Here is a 20352-nt window from a genome sequence, read left to right as displayed (position 1 = left end):
GTCAGCGTACAACTCGTCATAATTCCCAGAAAACCTTTCCCCCACCAAACCTCGATGAGTTTGAACTTTTGCTCCGATACTTGACACTTATTCCGTAGCCCGCTCTTAAACGCTTACCGATATCGCGCTTCGATTTTATTAATGATGTCGCTCGGATCTCGTCTGGGGGCCGATCCTGGTGTGTCCAAGGAGGGGGAGAGTCCATCCGGAAGATGGATGATTGATAAGTTGGAAGGAATTATGGAGGAGGCTCGTTTGGAATTTCATGGATGGAAATGATGTATAGGATTCGTAGATTCTTGATCCTCGTCGATATGTGTTTTTAAATGTTGCGATTCGAAAATTATTCTGTGTGTAAAATTAGATCGGGTCTTTAATTATTATTGATTTGATTTTAAAAATTATCGTGAAAGTAATTATAAGTGAATTTATTTAATCGGTCGAAGAAATAAAATGAAATATTCTCATATTCCGTGTTTCGAATTATTTCGTAATAAAATTAAAAATATTTCTATTCAGTGATCGGAGACACCGTGATCAGCGTGATGAAATATTTCTCCCTGTTTGCCACCAGGAATACGTGTATCCCATGCACACACCTGCGAGGGAACACCTGCCACGAAATAATAGAAAGAAAGGAGCCACTATAAACGATACGAAATTTAGGTGGCGTTTTAACGCTGTGCATACGCGTAAAGGCTAGAGAAAACGGAGGCCAGTGGCCTGGGATGTTATAAAAGTGCCTTATGGTCCGATAAATTCCGATCAGCCTACTGTGGAATCCTCGAGGAACAGCACGGAATCTCCGCTCGTTGGATGAAACCACCCCACTGTGTTATTTTCTTCGTGCATAGCTTATCCATCATAACTCTAGAGAAAACTTGGGTCTGAGCGTGAATTGATGCGTAGAGAAAGGAAATAAAAGAGAGGTAGAGACTGAAGCAAATATGGAGTTGGAGAAAATTTAAAGATAATTTGAAGTAATGAAATTTCTTTAATTCTAAATATATCGATTCGATCATGAAAATTTATTATGAGATTAGAAATGAGAGAGTATTAAAGTAAAGTAAATTGTACAATTTGTTATTTTAATAATTGATTATTTGTAACGGAATTTTACAAAAAATTAAAATTCCTAGCATATAAATAATTTTTATCTAAAATTTTCTCTTTATCAATTCGCTTTTGTAATTTTTGTAAACTAAAGGATAAACTAAAGAAGAAGAAAAAAACTAGAATAAACTTTGTGTAAAAGGATAACAATAATAGGAAAAGAACCTCGAAGAGTAGAAATAAAAGGAAGTCGTAAAAAAGAAGCAATGAAACAGAGTAAGATGAGGTAATGAAAGAAAGAGAGATCGCTAGAGAGCACGATAGATCACGATAGGGAAGAAGAAAAAGAAACCTGTGGTTAGCAATGCGGACTACGTGGAGGGTTAATGTATGGAAATGCATTCTAGATACGAGATGACCGGTGTCATCTAGGTGGACAAGCTTAGTAACTTTTCACTGGACTAGTAAATCTTCATCACCGTGAGAGACGATTATACATTCAATGCACGCTACTATGATTTGAAGAAAGAAATGAATCAAGTTTTCTTGCAATCGATCTGATAATAACGATATACTATTTGTATTTCCTTGCATAATAGAATTAATATTATTGGTGAAATTTCAATAAATTACGAGATTTTGTGTGTTTTTATTGATATAATAATCAATAGAGAAACTTGCAATAATTGATTTAAAAAGTAATTATGGAATAAAATTTTCAAAAAATGATTCCAATATTTATAAATGTAATAATAAATTTGAAAGATTTGAAAAAAAAAACAACAGATTTAATTATTTTCTTTTAATGATTTTTAATAAAGTTATCTCAAACTTGTTCTTGATTCTCGCTAAAATTTTCAAAGAAAATAGCTTATGACACCCTTGTTTCATCGCGTTCAGCGTTGATCTTTCCGTTCGCGCCCTCTTTCATCCGTTTCTTTCTTTCTTTCTGTCAGCCAAGCTTTTTCACGCGGAGGCCTCTCCACACGGTGGAATCTTCCGGCCTCGAATACCTGGAAAAGTCCATTCAGAGAGCGGGACGATTCTCTTTTGTGTGTCTCCAACGGTCGCTTTAGGAGAGCGAGCGTGACTCCAAGCTGGTCGCAGTCGCGCCTGGATTGCGAGGATTATTTGTTGAGATTATTTCGAGGGTTCGGTGAGAAGATTGTGCCTCCAAGTTTCTGTTTCTCTTTTTCCTTCTCTCTTCTCTCCGCTCGCTTCCTTTTTCGCCTAACTTTTGGAGGGAAAGTTTGGAACGGATCTTTTTCATTTTGATACATTCTTTTTTTTTTTCTTTTTTATCCTCTATGGAGGAATATCCCTACAACTTATAATTGAGCAAATGTCCAATATCGAAAGAAATATTTCATCAAATGAGACAATGAGAAGATAATTGAAAAGATGATTTAAATTTGATTGATTAATTTTATACATAATTTTTGATATTTAATATTTGAATTTTTATTTACAATTTACATGTTAACGATTAGTCCCGTGCTATACTGAAAATACATCTATACTTTTGCATCTTTCTTTCATAATATTTTGAAATTATACGAGAACATAAGAGTGCAAACTAGTGATCCCTAGATTTTTCTAGTTATTTTTAACAAGTTCAGTTTTTATCTAGCTAATAGATAGATGAAATAATACTTACTGACATTAAATTAATTTATTAAATAATATTAATAATATTAACTATATACGTTCGAAACAATTTAATATTTGAATTTTTATTTACAAGTTAGATGTTACCGATTATTTCCATCTGTTATACGAGAACATAAGAGTGCAAACTAGTGATCCCTAGATTTTTCTAATTATTTTTAACAAGTCCAGTTTTTATTCAGCTAATATTACATCATAAGAATCGTTCTGAAACGAAAAGATAGATGAAATATTACTTACTGACATTAAATTAAACAATATTATTACGGTTCCTCGCAATATCTAAGTATCGTATATCAAAAACGAGAGAAGAAGAATACCACACTTTTATCACAGCTTAAGGAATCTCTCACCGCACCAGTTGCATCCCAAACCAACCTTTCTTCCAAGTTGAACACCCATCCATCCCCATCTAGCCATAAATCCATAAATCCTCCATCGCCATAAACTTTAAGAAATTAATCGTTTCCATCGCCCGCCTTCTTCCCCAAACAAAACGCATTTCCCTCGAATCGACCATCCCTTATCTATCACCTTCCTTATTCAATTTCTTCGAAACAATCCGATCGAGACCAAACTGTAGTGCCTCAGAGAAGCCAAAGCTCTCTTCCCTCTAATTATTTCTTCACTCGATTATCAGCTTTTCGATCAGCTTCCACCCGGCCGTGGGTGTTTCGTTGAAGACAAGAGAGAGAGAGAGAGAGAGAGAGAGAGAGAGAGAGAGAGAGAGAGGAAGATCCGCGGGAGATCCGGCGAAACGAAAACGACGACGATGGTCCCTCGGCGGTCTTGTCATGGGCGAAAGTGACAAGCCTTGTTTACACACCTGGCCGTGGAACAGGCCGTGGTGTATGTCGACTTCACACGAGAGCACACGCGTCCACCTTTTTCACTCTCGCCTAGGCTACCTGGGCCCCGCGAAGGATCACGGTCCGACCTATGCAGGGGAGGGGGAGAAGAGATGGTTGGATAAAAGGAGAGAGAGAGAGAGAGAGAGAGAAAAAGAGATGGATCAGAGATATAGACGAGAGAGGCTGGACGAGAGGTTTTTAGCGGGGAAAATATAAAACTATAGGGACAAGGAGGGGGAAGATAGGTTCTTTACAGGCGAGTTGGTAGCACGGACAAGACAGCCGACATCCCCGCCCTTTCGCGGGCCAGATTTGTAACACTAGCCGGCAAAGCGGAGGGATCTTCCTTCAACCGGCGTGTAAGATATGACGTGGCCGGCTGACCGGTATGTAGAAGGCGAGGAACACGGAGTTTACGTTGATAAGCACGCGTTAAACCTGATAACGGGTAATGGATAGGCGGCCGATTCTCTCGTTTTTTTTTTCTTCTTCTTTCTTTCTTTTTTCCTTTTGTTCCCTTCTTTCTTTCCTCGCTGCTGCAATTGTTGAGGGGAACTGATGATAATTGTAATTGTAGGTTTGCTTAATTGGAGGGAATTAATTTTCTTTCTTCTCTCGATAGAGAATTGCGAATGCACGTTTGTTTAACGATTGTAAAATTATTCGTTTTTTCCAATTTAACAATCATTTAAGTGGACAAGTATATCCTTTCTTTTCTTTTCAGAAACTTATTAATACTTTATGTATTATATTAACAGGCTCGAGTAAAAATTATATGTTTCTCAGATTGGTAATAACACGAAGGGAAAACAATTTATGAAAATTAATCGGAATCGTTTAAAATTTCGTGTTACGAAGAAAGTATTCCACAGGGGGAAATTGATCAAGGAACGTCATTATCGATATTTACATGATAATGAATAGGATGTTTAAAGAACGTATCTTTAACCTTGTTTAGTTTACCTTGTCAAGCGATAGGGATCTTATCTTTTGGAGGAAAATTGTAAAATCATCTATGCTGTTTCAATCTATTATTGTTCGAATGTTCGATTCAATTTTCATTTTATTTTTATCCTTCCTATAAGCATATTTATTAACCTCTAATTATTCCCAATATTTAAAGAAATCGAAATATAAAACTTTATTCGTGTATAAATAACAAAAGTAATGTAATTTTTCGTTACGAATCAATTCTTAATATCACATAAATTTCAGATAACAAAAGGATGGAGAAGCGTAATTGCACACGAGCTAAAACTAAATCTCATTACGAAATATTGGCTGCGTTAAACAACGACGCAAAGAATCGTTCGTGGCTCGAGCATTCTCGAAGAGATCGCTTTCTTGCCTAAGAAACTTTACTAAAAAGAGCACTCTAGCGTGTTTACTCGCGTCTAACCGAGTGGCGGCATTATATGGAAACGAAGCAGCTGGTTATTAAATTATAGGTTCGCAAGTCCCCTCGGTAAGGGGCCATGAATTCATCGTGGTAAGGTTAATGTTTACTACTCCAAATAGAACCTTCAAATGATGAGGTATTAAAAAAAAATCCCATGATTCCTATTTTCTCATGGAATACTTATTCTCATGTCGAGCGGATATGCAAAACAATCGAGAAAGGAATCGATTTAAAATTGAAGCGACAGTTATCCAGTAACTTTATTCTTCTTTCTCAATCGTTCGTCTTCCTTACTTTCACGTACAATCATATTAGAATAGGAATAACACAGATATCAGGAATTTCATCAATTATAGGTTTATTAATTACAGCTGTTCTATTAATTACATCTTTACCAGTTCTTCCTGGTGCAATTACTATATTATTGTTTGATCGAAATTTTAATCATCCAGAAGTTTATATTTTAATTCTACCAGGATTTGGATTAATTTCTCATATTGTTATAAGTGAAAGAGGAAAGAAAGAAATTTTTGGAAATTTAGGAATAATTTATGCCATATTAGGAATTGGATTTTTAGGTTTTATCGTTTGAGCTCATCATATATTTACCGTGGGATATTTATACTTCAACAACAATAATTATTGTACAGGAATTAATGTTTTTAGTGGATTAGCTATGGAGCAAAATTAAATTTAAATATTTCTGTATTACGATCTTTAGGATTTATTTTATTATTTACAATTGGAGAATTAACTTTCAAATTCATCAATTGATATTATTCTTCATGATATATATTACGTTGTAGCTCGTCTTCGCTATGTTTTATCAGTAGGAGCAGTATTTGTTATTATTTCAAGATTTATTCATCCTTTGAATTCAAGTTATTATATAATTTATTGGTGTATCAACATTTTCTAAATCTAATATCAATATCTTGACGTTATTCGGACAAACTTGATTCGCGTAATTGCTAGAATTCAATTTCATCGATTGGATCAACGATTTCGTTAAATAGAATAATTTTTAAAATTTTTTTTATTAAAAAACACTTTCATGCTTAATACAACGAAGTTTTCAATCTTAGCAATTCGTCTCCTTTTCCTCGCAATCGAACAACTCGAGCTCCTTTTGGAGCGGATTTTCATCGAAGCGATCCCCCGCGTGAAAAGAACGGTTCGAGGTTTCTCCTGGTAATAATGTTTGATCAGCCCATCGATCCTTGGAACAGCGATGCATGCGCTACACGCTCGGGGGAATTGGCTTCAATCTAAACGAGCCGTGGCCACAGACACGGCCTAATCACTACAAGGATATTAGCTAATCTCGACCAATTAGACGTAATGGTTGGATTAAGACGGGTCGCACGCATGCTAAAATTGAATATTATATAATCCCTGCCAGAGAGCAGCGCGTTTCCCACGTACGCGATCTCTGCCTACCATCGCCGATTAACGATCCTACGGGACGATTTTCAACTTTTTGCCAATTCTCGAACGTTGAATTTGCATTTCAGAGTTTGCAATTTTCGTTCGATGAGTAAATCAAAAAATATAATTAACGAAATAAATTTTTAATATAAATTCGAGTACGTTCCAATTTACACTCGGCGAGTTATAAAACACTGAAACAGTGAAACAATGCTCGCCACGACAACTACACAGGTGGTTCGACCATCCAACGTTCACCGAATCGACAACAATGTAATAAAAAGACAATGGTGGGCGAGATAATTAGAGAGAGATGGACAGCAGCACGGGTGGACAGACACGGTTTCAGATGGAAGATAACGCGCGAAAGCGCTAATTACGGTTGTAAAAATGGTGAACCGGCCATTATAACGGTTCACCGTGAATAATTATCACCGTGGATGACCAACAATTATCGTTGTTGAATTTTATTGGAAGACATCGGGTGTTCCGGGAAACTGGGCCTCGACAAAAGAAAAACCGTTTCCGGGAATCCTCAAAACAACTTTGTTTTCTGGAAACAGCCTGTTTACAACTCGAGATTTAAACAACGTTGCTTCGTATCTTCGATTCCACCAATAATACCTGTCCTCGCTCATAATTCTGAAACTTGGACGAATTAGGACTCGGCTCGTCCGATAATAAAAACAGGATATAAAATCGATATCTTTAAATCCTCGGCCGAGATAAGGTGAGGAGTTTCATCGTGCGCGAGAGAGAAGAAGGGCAAAACGACAAGGGCGCCATTATCGGCTGTTTAAAAACCTATCTTTACCCTGGCCGCGATAAGGATAATCTCGAAAGACCGTGTTCACGTGAAACACGGTGGAGAGAGGACACGGAGGATGGGTGGGACGATTTCCGTCCACGAAATTATCGGATAATCGATGCCCCCGCGGCGAATCGAAATCGAGCCGGGTTTTCGTGTTTTTCCGCCGCGCCATTCGAAAGGTAGCGAAGCGGAACCGTTTGTACACAAACGGATAAGATAAACGGGCGTAATTTTTATAACGCGACGGCTATATCTGGCGGCCCTGCCAGAATGAATCGACCTACGTTGGACAGGTACGATGAAACTTTATTCCGGGTGAGCGAGTGGCCAATCTCTGTCAAACGCGTGTGTCGATAAAGGGGATTTGCATTTCGAGTTTAATTGATCGGTTCGATAAAATTAGCGGATTCTTGCGAATAAATTTCGAAGCTTGTCGAGAGATTTGATTCGTTCTAAGCTTTAAATCTTCGGCAACCTGGAATGCAAAAACAGTGAACAGTGAAACTCTTCTTAAGAACGAAGGAATCGCAAAGCAGTGGTTCGAATTCGGTCAAAAGTTGCATAATTCGATAGAACCCGGCCAATCCTATCTTATCCCATTCTTCAGACGAATTCGATACACACGGTCGTCGTTTACTGACCTCCGTCAAGCGAAGAGAAAAGAAAGCGGACACCGGAATCCTCCTCGAATTCCTCCTCGAGGCTGATCCCGCTCCTGGAAACATCCTCTCCCTCCCCTTTCAACGTGGTTTGTCGGCGACAAGCGTTCCCCAAACACAGAGGGACAAGGCCAGACAACCAGCCAACCAACCCCCGGGGGTGGAAGGCAACAAGTGACCACACGACCGCCTCGTCCCTGTTCACTGGCGCGGCAGTGTCGAGCCGTGTGTCCACTCGTTCGTCCACCGACAATCGATATATCGACCAGCCGTGTGTGTGTGTGTGTGTGTGTGTGGTGGCGTGCACGTGAATTGATGTGCGTGCGCCCAATAAGAGGAGAGAGTCCGGTGTCTTACAATGGGGGGTTGCGGTAGGCCACGGATGTCCGTTCATCCGTCTCTCCTGCCCTTCGAGACTCGATGTTATTATGTTTCCTTCTCGGGAGAAAATCGTCCGCTTTCCTTCTATCGAGAACAGAGATATCGAGTTCCTCGTAGGTGGAGCAAGGGGTTTGCGTCTGATTGTATGCAGATAAGCGGGTCGCGCGTGACAGATATCGCGCAACGGGTTTAATTTCGATCGAGCCGAGAGTTGAAGTTTGGGAGAAGGCGAGTAAATTGCACGATGACATCTTGAATTTGTTCGATGAGCAAATAATTGCGAAGGAGTATATTTATATTTTAGAAATACCGATAAGAATGTTGCACAATGATTTTCCCTTTTTTTTTTTTTTTTTTAAACCTCGAGTCGATTATTCTTAAAAGTTGTGTCTTCTTAATTATGCCTGTAAAAAAAAAAGAGAAATTGAGGATGACGAGGAAAGCATCGATATTGAAAAAAGAAAGAAAGAAAAAAAATCGCCATTGTTTCTTTCCGATTTTACACGCCGTCGTGGCAATGTTTTAGCGTATTGATCCGTTGGGGTTTAGTTGAGCCACGGTAAAAGTGGCGGGGATAGTTGCCACGATAGGGGTGAAGGGCGTCCAGGGGAGAATAAAAACTGGACGGCGGCACTTACCCGCTCATAATCACCCCCTGAACCGCCACTCGAACCGCCACCTTCGACGCCATCGTCGTCGGTTGGACTTCGCCAGGGCTTGTTTATGTGTCTCTTTCATACGATTGTACGTGCTATGATGGATATACTGAAAGCCGATGGAACCTCTCCGATATTCTGGCGTGGAAATAATTTGAAAAAGTTCCATTTGCACGTATGATAGATATGTGATCGTCAGAAAGAATTACAAGCTGTCCTCTGAATTAGTTTGATCTTGGAAATTTGCAGAAATTTCAAGGGATTGTAAAGTATATCTTAATAATATAATAATAAACTATAAGTTTCGATATATTTTGTATAATACCTGAATAATCTTAAAAATCGTTTCATTTTACATGGTTTAGATCGAGGATCGATCTTTATTCGTCAGATTTTGCCTGTATTTTAATATTTACTATATTTCACATCGCCAGATTGATTTCAGCTTAATCGCAATGCAATCGTGTAGTTTACAAGCGTACAGTCGTAGAAATCAAAAGGGAAGCAAAAAGAAATATTCGATTTTTCTCGATTCAGGTTTATTGCACACTTGGTTTCGACGCCTACACATCAGGTGGTCGTTCAGCTTCATAGCTTACAGAGAGAGAGACACGAAAGTCACTTTCGTTCCGTGCAATGAAGGTCTCGTATAATAGTCTCATAACAACGTGTATTAATGAGAACTTGAAAATGATACTTGCAACAGAGCCCGGTAATATTATTGATACAACTTTTTTTTCGATATCTTATTTAAACATTTCTTATTAACAATTACTGTTGCAAAGTAACATCGATCAAAATAATAATTACAATTAACATTTCTCCATTTCGAAGAGTATCATATCAAAACTAACCGTTATTATGTAAATAATCGTTCGATTAACTTTGGACAAGTTGAATTAAAATCTTACGTACTTTCTTCTCGCTTAACCTAACCTAACCTAACAACACATTGAAAACAACCTTCGCCAATATAACTATACTTAACCGAAAACTTTTAAAAATCATTCGTGGAATCAAATCGTCTCGTCGATAACAAAATCACACGATTCATTATGAACGAAAAATAATTTATCGTACGAACAATGTTTCTCTACACGAAAAAGACGAACGTCTCGCAACGAAAGCGAATCGATAAAGGTTATGCGTACAGCGGCTGAAATAACTATAGCCACCTCGTGGCCACCCTTCTTACGTATGCAAACCCTTAAATAATTGCGGCTCGTTCGCGCAAATTATCCCTAGGTTTCCACGTGGAGTGAAATATTATAATAATACTGCGCGTGCGTGCACGCGAGTGTCTCTCGTTTTTACACGAATAGTAATAGTGCGAACGTGTATTTAAGCCAGGACGAACTGGTGTAAAATTCGAGAGGGAAATAACAAGCGAGTTTTCACGCGTTAATACGATCCTCTTTCCAGGATAGAATTTGGCGTAAAAAAAATTGTAAAAATTGTAAAGGAAAGAGCTGTTTGTGAAAGTTTCTTTGTATTTTTCTTTCGCTATTGAAAATGTATTTAATAGAAAGATTAATTAAGATCTTAAAAAAAAAAATAAAATAAAATAATAAATGATCGAACATTTGCTAATGGACGAGGTAAAAAATTTGTTCTTTTTAGAGGCGAGAAGTTTAATTATTTATCCTCTTAATGAGGCTGGTTTCTTTATATGGAATTCTTAATGGAATTCTCGTGGGATTAAAAGTTAATTTGGTCAGATAAAAAAAAAAAAAAAAAATGGGGAAATAAATTTAATAAGATTGGAATGACGAGTTGATTCGTCATTTACTCATTGAAAAATTAAGATGGAATTAACATTTAAATTTGTTGTATTACAGCGTTACTAAGGAGAGACAATGTGCATATTCATTAGTTATATGTCCATTATGTAGAACACTTAATAACCAATGAAACGAGTACATACAGATTTATTATATGCAGTTTGACAGCTTCATTAAATTGTATTTCCTTTCTTCTCTGGATCGTTCGTATCACACGGGTAAAGTATTATAAATCAAATCAAATTTAATTTCATTCCGATATTTTATTTTTCATTTCTAAATTTCGTACAAAGATATTATTTTACTTATCTTCCAAATTATTATTTCAACAAACTTTATATCGTTAAAATCTAAAATAACGCTTAAAACAGATCAGATCAGAAAATAATTTGTTTTTATATATATATATATATATAATTATTGATATTACAATTTCTCAGAACGTATACATACTCGAATTGAGCGTGGGGTACGCGTGACTCATGCAGCGGAAAATATGTTAATTGTTACTTTGTCTTTGAAAAAAATTATTTTCATCTTAGAAAAAAGGAAAAATAAGCTGGATCAAATGTAACGTTGCACAATATCGTATTACTAATCCTATCGAGCAAGATACGAGATTTATTAACACGTAATTAATAAACATCGATGACTCGTAGAAGATAGAAGATTGCGACGCAATATTTGCTGATCGATTGCATTAATGAACACGTATGAACAAATACGCATACACATATAAGAAACAAGATAGTTTATGTTATATTTACCTTTGTCTTGTTGTTGTTGTTACAGAAGGAACCTCTACTTCTACGCTGGCGAACCTACTTGGTGAGTAAAAAACTCCTCTTCCGAATTGAAACTGAAAATCTCATTTCAACTCTTCTAACACCAAATTCGAAAAACCCGGCCGAAGAGCAAAGTTTGCGCGGGCTTATTCAAACCGATAAACGACTCGATAATTTCTCGCGAAGAAGGGGAGAAATTTGAGGAACGAATTGTTCGAGTCGAGAAAAGAAATGAAACGAGAAGTGCGTTATTATCCTTCCTTCCCGAAAAGTGGTGGAAGTGGAAGAAATCGGTTATCTCTCTCTCAAGAGAGAGAAGAAAATCGGGACAAGCCCGCGGCGCGAAACTCGCGATCGTGTAACACGCTCGAGGTGGTCGGTTGGTACGCGTGCGATTACTTACTCTCCCATCGGCGAATTAACGACGAATCACCGATGGGGAAACCGGTTGCCGGGGCGGCGGAACGGCACGCAGTCCTAACGACTTCTCTCGGCCCTCAACACGGGCATTCCAACGGCACGAGTTCGCCCCGCGACGCGAATTAATGGAAACACGCCGCGGCATGCGGCGCGCGCTGATAAAGCGGAACGCGCCTTCCTTCCCTTCGCGTGTATCTCTCTATCCCGCGTGTTCCGCGTTTACGCACATCTCCTCTTTTTTCCTCCTCCTCCTCCTCCTCCTTTATCTCTTCCAGCAGTTTTCTTCTCTTTTCGCGAAAGTCATCGCGTGGACACGTTTCCCAGCTGGCATCCGCCGGAATCAAGGTGCATTCGTGATGGTTCGCCGCGCGTGCCACGTATTGGTTTGGTTCCGTGTGATCGACGAGGGGGGGGGTCTTTTTTTTCGTTTCGAATTTAGATTTAATTGGAGATAAATTGGGTAGAGGGAGGAAATGTTTGGATATTATGATATCTGTAATTTTTTTTTATTTAAGTTTGGATTTGAGAGATTATCGAAAAAAAAAAAAAAAAAGTACTGATTTAATAGAATTAACGATCTGTAATGAGGTAATTGGTAATTTTTGGCTCGATAAAAGGCGCGTAGATTTGCGAACGATTTTGTTTGGAGAAATTTGTATCGGTTAAAGGCACACGTGAAAACTTGTTATTCCACTTATCGGCAATTTGGTATACAAATTGGTTTCGATAAGTATCGGCAAAAATCCGTGGTACACTTGGCGAGATTCTTGAGCGGATGTAAATAGGCAATTTAAACTTTTGTAATTACTGCTTTAGATGTTAACGAGTGCGTGCCGATTTCTCGCTAGAATTTGCACGAATTTATCCTCGTTTCGTTAGATTTTAAAAAAAAATGAAGCGTGAAAAATTGGATTATTAATCGCATTGATTGCATTTTTTTTTTTTTTTTTTTTTCGAAGGAAGTTTCAGATATTGCGCGAAATTATAGGCTATAGGTGTGATTCTGATTACTATACGATTGGTCGTGGAAAGAGCGCGGTGATGGTAATTTTGACGAAGATCGATGGGAGCCTTTATTCGTTTCGTTTGTAGCTGCTAATGTTTTATGAAACGATTCCCTGTTGCGCTGGAACAAAAGAGTGGAACGAAATGGATAGCAGAAAGCAAAATGAGGAATAAGAAAATTTATTTTAATACCAACGAATTATAACTAATTTGTAAATTATTTACAAATTAGTTACGATATTTTTAATTTGTCATACTGATAAATTGAATATAAAAAAATTTCGCTGTTATCGTTTTTTCCATTGATCTTTTTTTAATTATTCGCACTTTTACGATTAATATTCAATTATCTTTTAACCAATTATACAAAGGAAAAGAGAGAGATCGGTGTTTGCAACAAATTGAAGAATAGTAACGAGTACATAAAATGCTTTTTAACGAAGCTTTCTTCCTAAATCAATCTTCCGTCCAAAAACTTCCATCCCATTAATCCAATCTCTCGGAACGAGACCAACAATTCCTATCGCTCTTTCACAAGAGTGAAACCAGTTTTCACAAAAGAAAAAAGAAGAAGAAAAAAAGAACGAAGCAACAACACGCGTCAACATGCATCAAGCTGTCAAACTTAATTTGGAAAATTACATCTACATCTTAACCTGTCACGATCGATCGATCACGAGGAACCTGTCTCTCTCTCTCTCTCTCCGATAAACTTCATTACAATACAAGTACACTCCTCATTCACAACTTTCCTCCCAACTTCAACTTCAAGGGATGAGTAACAAAAAGATGCGAAGACACAGAAGGGAAAAGTTGTGAAAAAAGATCGAGCTTTGAGCTGCGATAAATCTTACAATCTTTTCAATTATCTCTCGGTAGAGGAGCCACATTCGTTCGACTTTGCATCAACGGATAGAAATGTCCTTAACCGTTTTCGTTTCCTCTCTTTCTCTCTCTCTCTCTCTCTCACACACACACGCGCGCGCGCGTCTTAAATGAAGCGATTCCGTATTCACGCATGAGCGCGATCGTAGAAGCTCGCTTGGACGACGAGAAGAAATAGGAATGAAGAGGGGAAAAGAAGGCGCGCATCTGTTTCCTTTGCGGCAAATTTCTTCCGCGTTTGCAACGATAAATGATTTCGCCAGAGGAAAATGAATATTTCCGGCCGATTCAATTCGACGCGTACGCCATCTCGCGAGAATTAGATTCCCGATGGATTAATTATCGTTGATCGTTTAGCTTAGATTCTCCGAGAATTTCGTTGCGATAAGGTTGAATTGTAGTCACGGAATCAGATTTCGTGGCATCTGAAATGTAACTTTTGCATTTATACGGGTATATAATTTATCCTTTAAATAAGGTTACGGTGAATATAAATACGGCTAACTTTTTGATCTTAATTGATTTTTCCTTCTTTGGTTAACTATCATAAAGAATATCAAAATGAATTTACTTAAATTTATTTTTTATGTAGAAACAGTTGTGATAAAAAGATTGGATATATAGAATAACGGATAAAAAAAAGAACAGAATAAGAATTAAGCAAGTTTCTTTCTCTATTAGAAAATAATTATATAATTTTTATTTTTTTATTCCACTTTAGGAGTTTTAGCAATGAAAATAATTGAAAAGATTACGTTAGCGTCAAATTGACATATTGAATTGAAAAAAATTGATTAAACCGCATTGTAAGAAGAAAAAAAATTCGTTGCGTACAATTTTTAAACGCGAATTTTCAACCAAATTCTTTTCTTCGTGATATAATTATTCATATTTATCATAAAAATTATATATTTTTTTATGATGAATGATAAATATTCACAATCAAACGAAATTAATGATTTCCACAATTTTGAAGATTCGCCAAGTTTCCTCGACTTTAAAATATTTGCCGCAACGTTCAGCTATCAAGATTAATACTTGCCCGTGTAATTATTCCGTATTTAAAATCCAAATTTATGCATCATGTATCTAAATGATAATTCTTCATCGAATACAGTGTAACGAACTGTTATTACGAATAATACCAGCTTCCACAATGTGACATTAAATGTAAGAGATAAAAAAGATAATTCCACACCAGAAACTGCTTTCAAAAATGTTAAGTAGGCAGTTTATTATCTTTTTTCTCATCAAATTGAAATATGATTAAAAATTGCAGATTTCTATCCAGGAATGATAATAAACCAGAGGCATTGAAGTATTAAAAATGAGGGTAATTAAAATGACACCATCGCTTTATCTTTCATCGTGGCCTCGATTGACTTTAAACGACCGTGGTCATTAAACTCGTTCGAGTGTGGATCGCACTCGTGTATATTAAAAATCGTTTTTCCTTTGTAAAAAAAAAAAAAAAAAAAAAAAAAAATAACCTTGAATTAATAACCTTGAAATTTTTTTTGACTCGCAACATTCTTTTCTGCCACTAATTGTTTTTGGACATGTTCATTTGTCATTTTTCGTATATTTCAACAGAATGTTATATGCGTTCAATAAATAAATTTAAGCTTCACACTTTTGTATTAAAAAAAATCACTCGTTTTAAATCACATTCCGTGATATAATAAAACATCGATATATCACTAATATAATAATAATATACTTAATAATGTTACGAATGAAATCTTACAAATTTCTAATTTTCTTTCATCGTAACATTTTTAACGAACAATAATCTTGTATAAAAGATGAAACAAATAATTTTTTCATCATAAACTAGTATTTATACTTTACATATAATACTTTGATATCCAAAAATATTCATTCAATCATACCTGATTTTAATTACTTTCAAACAGTGAAGCGTAACTACACGAACAACAACACACACGAAGAATCAATTATAGAGAAATCATACAATTACGTTCGTCGTACCATGTTGATCAACGTTAAATCATCGACAAAAGAAAAAGAAGAAGAACGCACGCATGAAACGAAAGATTCCTAAACACTACTACTTGGCCTACTTCTTCGAACTTTATCCCCATACTCTCTCAAGCCCATCCCACGTACGCCCGTCACAAATCCTTTCCGTAGATTACCACGAATCATACAAATTACCCTGTACGTAACGCGTCGCAATCTCCCCATAAAGCTCACAACTCGGTAAAGAGATCCTCGGCCAACTTTCGAAACGGCTAGCTAGATCGATTCGGCAATGGCCGCGCGGTGTCGCCGCCGTCACGCCATTACCCATTCGTCTCTACCCATAATTGAGAGTAATTTATCGTTATTTTTCGACCTCGTCCCGGGATCGATAATCCGCGCCGGCCCGTATCCAACGACATTGTAGCGAATTAGCTCGTCTCGTTTCGCCTTTCGCCGACTAACGACCCGGCCAGAGCATTCCAGCGCCACTACGAGCTCCTCTCGTAACGCGAATTAATGGAAACAAGCCGCGCTACTCGCGCGCCATCCACGCTGATAAACCGGAACGTCCATTTCACGGGTCCGCTCGTTTCCTTTCGCGCGCCCTCTCGAATTAAACGATTTCGTGTTCGCGTGGCGAGAGAGAGAGAGAGAGAGAGAGAGAGAGAGAGAGAGGAGAGAGAGAAAGAGGAAAAAGTAACGTCCCACCTGTTCTCTCTCGCTCCTCTTTCCACTCGCGCCATCTTTTTCCGAGAGCGGTGCTGCAGTCGTAAGTAAGGTGCTGCGTGATCAGTGCCACTTGTAGAGTTTGGAACGGTTTTTATTTGCTGTTATTTTTTTATCTTATTTTTTCCCCCGTCCCTTGTATGCACTCGTTTTTGTTCGTTAATACGCGATGTTCTGGAACGCGGATGATGGGGTTTGAAAAGAAGTAGCGTTTTTCGTGATTTATCGTGAATAAATCAGTGTGAGGGAAAGGAGAGAGAATTATTCGTGGTCGGATGGACGCATTAGTGATTGGTCAAGGTGAAGAAGTTTGTTGTAGATGAATCGTGTTAATATTGTGTAAAGGAAATATCGAATAATGAAATGTTTTCGGTATGAAATATCTGTGCAGAATGAATGTTATAGAAATTGAAGAATCTAATTTAATTTAACGAATTTTGTCACGGTTCTTTATTACTGTGATACTGTGATTTTGCCAAGGATTGATAAATTTTTTTAACTGCTCGTGATTGGAACTGTTATTGGATCGCGTGAAAGCCAGAAATTTAACGTATTTATCCAACATATTTTCACATATTACACTTTTCCTTTTCATTTAATTTATTATCCTTATCTCGACAATACAATAATTATCATGATATAATTAATATTGATTTATTTTTGTATTTGCAAAATAATTCAAAAGCGAAAACGAAACTAATCCATTAATTCACTTCTCGAGTGCAAACTCGAGCCATTAAATCCAGAATATCGTCAATCTGGATGACGAGTCGCCTCGTATTTCTCGGTTAACGGGTTAATTGAACCGTCCCATGTCGGGACGACTCCTCGGCGAACTGGCGAAGAGGCGAGAGTTAGATAAAGCTGATCGTTTTTCACCTATCATGGCGATTAATATATTTGTAAAACATCTTTGCAAGATCGATTCCAAGAGAAAAATTGTCATACTAAAAAATTTCAGAAAGGGAGATGGAAATGGAACGAAAGCGTGACGAAGACAGAACGTGAAATTAGAGACAAGGCAATATTCAAATTTTTCAATTTTGATAATTTTCGATAAGAATTTCTCATACACTCATATGACGGAATCGAATCGAATCGAGGGAATTAAAAAGGAAATAAGTTTGAACGAAAAAAAAAAAAAAAAAAAAAATAGATAAATCTCGTTTCACTTCATCTTTCTCTTTCTTCGTTCAATTGTTCAATAATAGCCAAGGCTCGGTCGAAATTTCTGCACACCCACGTGCAACTTTCGCATTGAATCCGAATCCTCTGCAAATCCTCTGGCAAAAGTGGTCCACGATGGCTCGATCATATCTCTCCCCAACCGCGTATCTCGCCTCTCGGCCAAGAATTTACAGTGTTGATCGTTAAAAGGCGTTATTACTCAGAAAAACAACTATCTCCCTGCGGAGGCTGGAATTTTTCTTCGAGTTTCCACGTTAAAACGCGGCGTAACGTCCTGCCACTTTAACGTCGTCGTCCGCGCACAGGCTAACGACTTCTCCCCGCTTGACTTTAATGGACATTCCGCGGCGTGATTTCATCCCGCGATTTAAATTAATGGAAACACGCTGGCATCCCATTCGCACTGATAAACCAGAACGTCCTCGTTGTGGCGCGCCCATTATCCTTCCTCTTCCTCCATCCGAGGAGTCGTCGATGATTTCGCCGCGTTTCCATTGCACACCATCAACCGATTGGATTAAGCGATTAGAACGCGTTCCTGCTTATTCCAGCATCGATCACAACCTGTGTGATTCCTGGAGGGGAGGGGGAGATCACGAGTAGAAGAGTTAAGAGGAGACATTTTGTGATGATATTTTTTTTTTAAGTAATGAGATTACGAAAATAAATATTACGTACTCAAGTATAAGAGATCGAATGAAATTAATTGCAACGATATATACAATTTTGCAAAAGTGACGGAGATTTTAATATATTCGCGACAAAATCTACTTAGAAATTAAATATCATAGCCTCGATTACACAATTTATTAATCTATAACAGTGTCGATAATTTTTTAAATTAATCTCGAATGACATAAGATGATAAAGCAAGTCTCGAGAAGCAGGAGGAGGTGGCGTGGCAAAAATTACGAAGAAATTGGCCACCGTCTCGATTCCCCGAGCGAAAGAAAAGAGGAAAACAATATACGGATAGCGAAACGTTTGGACTTGCCATTCTTGGTAATTTAGAAACTGTGTAGTTGTAGTACTTATTCCATTATCCCATTATTTCTTACTTAATTCTTCCTCCATTTAAGAAGCAATTGTTCTCATATATTATCCACGTTGCTCCAGCGCAAGGATGGCGCTGCTTGCCCATAACTCGGTGCAAAAGTTGAAATTGTAATCTCAACTGTGATAAATTCCATCCGTGTTAACGTAGACGTTCGGCCTCCTCGAGCAAACGTCTCGTTCGCAAATGATGAAGCGATTAAAGCGAATATTCGATATTAACTTAACTTAACTCGATCATTTATCTTATTAAATTGCGCACAGTTTCGGGATATGATTGAACGGCGAAATATCAATTGATGAGATAATTTTCAAACTGGTTTAAAAAGTCTCTGGTTAAAATTTAAATATTGAATTTAGAATGGTATTTAAATTAGACGGCGTGAAAGTGCTCGAGGAGGAACAACGTGTCTCGTTCGTATCTCGTGGAGATCGTAATCTTGGGGATTCGTTTAAATGTTAAATCGTTTCTAAACGATGATAGATCCCTAGAATCAAGGAACACGTTTGAAACGGTACAAAGTGTTCCGTAACCAGGCCCCAGATATCCGTAATATTCGTCCTCCCCGATAACGAGCCGGTGGAATCATTAATCGAGGAATCGTCGTGGATGGGAAATAAATCACTTTTGACGCGAATTAACGGCGAGTAGATAACGTGATAAGCGTACGCAAACGACGGGTGAAAGGGAGACGAGACAAGGGGGAAGATGGAGGATACAATAATCGTGCGCCAATGGATTATTTCACCGAGTCATTCCTTTAAATAATCTCGTTTAACCAGAAATTCGACCTGTTTGTAATCGTTTATATAAGCAACGATTTTTCTCGTGTAGCATATTTGCAATTTCTTTTAAAATTCCTAAATATTAATGGATATTTCAAAGATACTTTGTAGCTGAATTTTGTTTCGATTCATTTTTAAAAAATTACATCGAGAATTTACAAAAATTATATTAAATCTCGTCTCGCTTCTTCTTTTAATTTAATTATCCAGAACGAATTAAATCCGCCTTTCCAAAAGCTTTTCGAGAGCTTCGTTCGAAATTCATTTGAAAATTCATCATTTCGAGAGACGACAAATTCCATTCGAAAAAACTTTCGTCTTGTCATTCAACAAAAAAGAAAAAAAAAAAAAAAAACAGCAAGGAAAAAAAATTCAACTCGTAGTAGTATCGTCGTTCCTCGTGCAGAGAAGAACAAAGCTGTCGGCCCCTCGGTGCTTGCCAACGAGGGACAGCACGGCGAATCATAACAAAAGCGACAACGAGACGGCGCTAAATTACTTTCGACGCAAATTAACAGCGGCTGGATAAGGTAACGAGGCGGAGGAGATGGAAGCGAGCCGTGGACTGGGTAATCCTGCGGTATTGTTTCACCGACGGAAGTCACTCTTTTATTACGAGACACTTCCTGCTCCGCACACGGATGCGCCTGTTTACACCGTGTATACACGTCACGTGACACAGGTAACTTTCTCTCTCCTCTGGCTCGTTTCCTTTCTCCTTGTCATCGCGCCCCTCCCCTTCTTCGTTTCTTTCGTGACTATGTTGGTGGCGCTGCACAAAGAAATATATATTTACTAGGCAACTCTATCCTTGCTGTGCTAAAGTAACTT

At 37.7% G+C, this 20352-nt stretch overlaps 1 protein-coding gene across 1 annotated transcript in view; it reads left to right on the top strand.

Moving 5' to 3' along the window:
• Positions 1-20352, top strand: part of zfh2 (Zn finger homeodomain 2) — a 213614-nt gene that overhangs the window by 71434 nt on the left and 121828 nt on the right. The window contains 1 exon segment of the mRNA XM_086912419.1: positions 11480-11515. The gene's annotated coding sequence lies outside the window, so the exon portion shown is untranslated.

The sequence above is a fragment of the Apis florea genome, unplaced genomic scaffold (assembly GCF_048593485.1).
Source record: "Apis florea isolate Af1SG1 unplaced genomic scaffold, ASM4859348v1 contig_3391_pilon, whole genome shotgun sequence".
In the NCBI taxonomy this organism is placed as follows: domain Eukaryota; kingdom Metazoa; phylum Arthropoda; class Insecta; order Hymenoptera; family Apidae; genus Apis; species Apis florea.
Note: the sequence above shows the minus strand (reverse complement) of the source record. Positions and strands in the feature narration are given on the sequence as shown.